The sequence below is a fragment of the Oncorhynchus clarkii genome, unplaced genomic scaffold (assembly GCF_045791955.1).
Source record: "Oncorhynchus clarkii lewisi isolate Uvic-CL-2024 unplaced genomic scaffold, UVic_Ocla_1.0 unplaced_contig_9841_pilon_pilon, whole genome shotgun sequence".
NCBI lineage: Eukaryota > Metazoa > Chordata > Actinopteri > Salmoniformes > Salmonidae > Oncorhynchus > Oncorhynchus clarkii.
The window spans coordinates 41,560-47,500 of record NW_027257999.1 but is presented as its reverse complement, the minus strand read 5'-3'; positions in this window follow the sequence as shown (position 1 = coordinate 47,500).

Below are 5,941 nucleotides of genomic sequence, written 5' to 3'. Positions count from 1 at the left end.
AACTCACTACAGGGAAACTCACTACAGGGAAACTCATTACAGGGAAACACACTACAGGGAAACTCACTACAGGGAAACTCACAACAGGGAAACTCACTACAGGGAAACTCATTACAGGGAAACACACTACAGGGAAACTCACTACAGGGAAACTCACTACAGGGAAACTCACTACAGGGAAACTCACTACAGGGAAACTCATTACAGGGAAACACACTACAGGGAAACTCACTACAGGGAAACTCACTACAGGGAAACTCACTACAGGGAAACTCACTACAGGGAAAATCACTACAGGGAAACTCACTACAGGGAAACTCACTACAGGGAAACTCACTACAGGGAAAATCACTACAGGGAAACTCACTACAGGGAAACACACTACAGGGAAACTCACTACAGGGAAACTCACTACAGGGAAACTCACTACAGGGAAACTCACTACAGGGAAACTCACCCACACTGTAAGCAGAGCTATAGCTCAGCATGATAGACTATGAGTATCACAAACCCACAGCCTCTGGTCTAATATACTGCACTATATAGGGAATATAGTGCCATAGGGCTCTGGTCTAATATACTGCACTATATAGGGAATAGGGTGCCATAGGGCTCTGGTCTAAAGTAGTGCACTATATAGGGAATAGGGTGCCATAGGGCTCTGGTCTAAAGTAGTGCACTATATAGGGAATAGGGTGCCATAGGGCTCTGGTCTAAAGTAATGCACTACATAGGGAATAGGGCTCTGGTCTAAACTAGTGCACTACATAGGGAATAGGGCTCTGGTCTAAACTAGTGCACTACATAGGGAATATGGTTCTGGTCTAAAGTATTGCACTACATAGGGAATAGGGTGCCATAGGCTCTGGTCTAAAGTAGTGCTCTACATAGGGAATAGGGTGCCCTTTGGAACACAGAGTGAAGAGGGGTAGTAAACCCTGGTTGAAGTGGCCCAAGTCAGGGAACTGTGGAATTATGAGGTCGGGGTTCAACTTTCTGCTGACGTTTGTTTTTCCTGAGCAGCTGACATCAGCTACACCCATGGTATTATATGGGAGTCTGACATCAGCTACACCCATGGTATTATATGGGAGTCTGACTGGATAGACACAGTCTGGTAACACAGGTCTACAGGTCTGAATCTAACATCTAGGGGCTGTGTCTCTATGGGGATCCATTAGGAACACAGTCTACAGGTCTGAATCTAACATCTAGGGGCTGTGTCTCTATAGGGATCCATTAGGAACACAGTCTACAGTTCTGAATCTAACGTCTAGGGGCTGTGTCTCTATGGGGATCCATTAGGAACACAGTCTGGTAACACAGTCTGGTAACACAGTCTAAAGGTCTGAATCTAACATCTAGGGGCTGTGTCTCTATAGGGATCCATTAGGAACACAGTCTACAGGTCTGAATCTAACGTCTAGGGGCTGTGTCTCTACAGGGATCCATTAGGAACACAGTCTGGTAACACAGTCTAAAGGTCTGAATCTAACATCTAGGGGCTGTGTCTCTACAGGGATCCATTAGGAACACAGTCTACAGGTCTGAATCTAACATCTAGGGGCTGTGTCTCCACCAGGGATCCATTAGGAACACCGTCTGGTAACACAGTCTAAAGGTCTGAATCTAACATCTAGGGGCTGTGTCTCTACAGGGATCCATTAGGAACACAGTCTGGTAACACAGTCTACAGGTCTGAATCTAACATCTAGGGGCTGTGTCTCTATGGGGATCCATTAGGAACACAGTCTGGTAACACAGTCTGGTAACACAGTCTAAAGGTCTGAATCTAAGGTCTAGGGGCTGTGTCTCTATAGGGATCCACTAGTAACACAGTCTGGTAACACAGTCTAAAGGTCTGAATCTAACATCTAGGGGCTGTGTCTCTACAGGGATCCACTAGTAACACAGTCTAAAGGTCTGAATCTAACATCTAGGGGCTGTGTCTCTACAGGGATCCATTAGGAACACAGTCTGGTAACACAGTCTACAGGTCTGAATCTAACGTCTAGGGGCTGTGTCTCTACAGGGATCCATTAGGAACACAGTCTGGTAACACAGTCTGGTAACACAGTCTAAAGGTCTGAATCTAACATCTAGGGGCTGTGTCTCTACAGGGATCCATTAGGAACACAGTCTGGTAACACAGTCTACAGGTCTGAATCTAACGTCTAGGGGCTGTGTCTCTACAGGGATCCATTAGGAACACAGTCTGGTAACACAGTCTACAGGGATCCATTAGGAACACAGTCTGGTAACACAGTCTAAAGGTCTGAATCTAACATCTAGGGGCTGTGTCTCTACAGGGATCCATTAGGAACACAGTCTGGTAACACAGTCTACAGGTCTGAATCTAACATCTAGGGGCTGTGTCTCTATGGGGATCCATTAGGAACACAGTCTGGTAACACAGTCTAACGGTCTGAATCTAACGTCTAGGGGCTGTGTCTCTACAGGGATCCATTAGGAACACAGTCTGTTAACACAGTCTGGTAACGCAGTCTACAGGTCTGAATCTAACGTCTAGGGGCTGTGTCTCTACAGGGATCCATTAGGAACACAGTCTGGTAACACAGTCTAAAGGTCTGAATCCAGGCTTAGTTAATTAACTAAACATGTGATTCATCGTTATAGATTAACCTTGAATTACATTAGACTTGGTTAATATGGTAATTGGAATAGAATGGGATAGTTCTATGTTGTCAAGGAAACACTTTGTATTGTTCTGAACCAGGCTATAATCAGTCTAATCTATGGCCATGATTTAACCAGCCTTTAGCCTGGCACCCAGTCTGATGATCCTTATGACCATCAGTGTCCTGTATCGTAGACAAGGTTCTCTATCATTTAACTCACTCGCTGAGCCATAAAAAAATATATCTATATTTTTTTTTAACTAGGCAAGTCAGTTAAGAACAAATTCTTATTTACAATGACGGCCTACCCCAGCCAAATGACTCTGGGACAATTGTGCGTCGCCCTGTGGAACTCCCAATCACAGCCGGTTGTGATACAGCCTGGAATCGAACCAGGATCTGTAGTGACGCCTCTAGCACTGAGATGCAGTGCCTTAGACCGCTGAGCCACTTCGGGAGCCCAGAAATAAGTGTCTCTAGAAGGTTTCCTGAGCTGTCTTGTCATAGCCTGAGTCTCTTCAACCTATGTCACAAAGGCACCATATTCCCTAGAGGCCCATTTAGGATATCATTACATTTAGCTCACTCACCCATGAAGAGGTGTCTCTAGAAGCAGCCGTTAGCCGTCTCTCTCTCTGCTCTGTTTTGCGAAGACTTCGCCCCCCGACCTCCAGAGACTGGCCAGCCTGCCAGTAGACTGAGTCCCTACGAGGAGGCAGAGGTCTGCTGCATGCTGGCATGGAGAACTCAGAATTTGAATTGTGATCGTTTGTAGTAGGCCCAATAGTAGGTCTGTGACTGTCGTCAAGATTCATCTTGTGAAAATGTTTCTCCATCAAATAATAGGATGTGTGGTGAACGGTTCAAATCTGCAGGTCTGGAAATCTCTTTTTTAATTTTTTTTTTTTAGTATGGGGTAGATTTAGATTTTCAAAATAAACACTGTTAGATTGTTGCCATAGCGCTTGTGTAGAGGAATAGAAGGGTTCTTTTGTTTTGGTTACCGGGCCATTGTGATGCTGCAATAAATGGTTCTAAGATTGTGGTTCGGAATGTGGAATGGGTTGGTCGATTCTCAGGCATATTATTGGGTAACAATGCAGATACAGTCGGAATAATAATCATTATAATAATCATTTATTATATTTCTATAGCACTGTTCATAAGAATCTCAAAGCACTTTAAACACACAAAAAAACTAACAACCAGTACATGAATAGTCTAACTAGAGTTAGAACAACCAGTACATGAGTAGTCTAACTAGAGTTAGAACAACCAGTACATGAGTAGACTAACTAGAGTTAGAACAACCAGTACATGAGTAGTCTAACTAGAGTTAGAACAACCAGTACATGAGTAGTCTAACTAGAGTTAGAACAACCAGTACAGGAGTAGTCTAACTAGAGTTAGAACAACCAGTACAGGAGTAGTCTAACTAGAGTTAGAACAACCAGTACAGGAGTAGTCTAACTAGAGTTAGATCAACCAGTACATGAGTAGTCTAACTATAGTTAGAACAACCAGTACATGAGTAGTCTAACTAGAGTTAGAACAACCAGTACAGGAGTAGTCTAACTAGAGTTAGAACAACCAGTACAGGAGTAGTCTAACTAGAGTTAGAACAACCAGTACAGGAGTAGTCTAACTAGAGTTAGATCAACCAGTACATGAGTAGTCTAACTATAGTTAGAACAACCAGTACATGAGTAGTCTAACTAGAGTTAGAACAACCAGTACATGAGTAGTCTAACTAGAGTTAGAACAACCAGTACATGAGTAGTCTAACTAGAGTTAGAACAACCAGTACATGAGTAGTCTAACTATAGTTAGATCAACCAGTACATCATCATGAATTTCCTAATTATAGTTAGATCAACCAGTACATGAGTAGTCTAACTAGAGTTAGAACAACCAGTACAGGAGTAGTCTAACTAGAGTTAGATCAACCAGTACATGAGTAGTCTAACTAGAGTTAGAACAACCAGTACATGAGTAGTCTAACTAGAGTTAGAACAACCAGTTCATGAGTAGTCTTACTAGAGTTAGAACAACCAGTACATGAGTAGTCTAACTAGAGTTAGAACAACCAGTACATGAGTAGTCTAACTAGAGTTAGAACAACCAGTACATGAGTAGTCTAACTAGAGTTAGAACAACCAGTACATGAGTAGTCTAACTAGAGTTAGAACAACCAGTACATGAGTAGTCTAACTAGAGTTAGAACAACCAGTACATGAGTAGTCTAACTATAGTTAGATCAACCAGTACATGAGTAGTCTAACTAGTTAGAACAACCAGTACATGAGTTGTCTAACTAGAGTTAGAACAACCAGTACATGAGTAGTCTAACTAGAGTTAGAACAACCAGTACATGAGTAGTCTAACTAGAGTTAGAACAACCAGTACATGAGTAGTCTAACTATAGTTAGAACAACCAGTACATGAGTAGTCTAACTAGAGTTAGAACAACCAGTACATGAGTAATCTAACTAGAGTTAGAACAACCAGTACATGAGTAGTCTAACTAGTTAGAACAACCAGTACATGAGTAGTCTAACTAGAGTTAAAACAACCAGTACATGAGTAGTCTAACTAGAGTTAGAACAACCAGTACATGAGTAGTCTAACTAGAGTTAGAACAACCAGTACATGAGTAGTCTAACTAGAGTTAGAACAACCAGTACATGAGTTGTCTAACTAGAGTTAGAACAACCAGTACATGAGTAGTCTAACTAGAGTTAGAACAACCAGTACATGAGTAGTCTAACTAGAGTTAGAACAACCAGTACATGAGTAGTCTAACTAGAGTTAGAACAACCAGTACATGAGTAGTCTAACTATAGTTAGATCAACCAGTACATCATCATGAATTTCCTAATTATAGTTAGATCAACCAGTACATGAGTAGTCTAACTAGAGTTAGAACAACCAGTACATGAGTAGTCTAACTAGAGTTAGAACAACCATTACATGAGTAGTCTAACTAGAGTTAGAACAACCATTACATGAGTAGTCTAACTAGAGTTAGAACAACCAGTACATGAGTAGTCTAACTAGAGTTAGAACAACCAGTACATGAGTAGTCTAACTAGAGTTAGAACAACCAGTACATCATCATGAATTGCCTAATTATTGTTAGACTTTGCCTCTATTGGTTGACCTAACTATAATTAGGTCAACCAATAGAGGCCAAGTCTAACGATAATTTGGTCAACCAATAGAGGCCAAGTCTAACGATAATTAGGTCAGCCAATAGAGGCCAAGTCTTTGAGTTCATGCATCCTCTAAAAGATGGAGAGGGA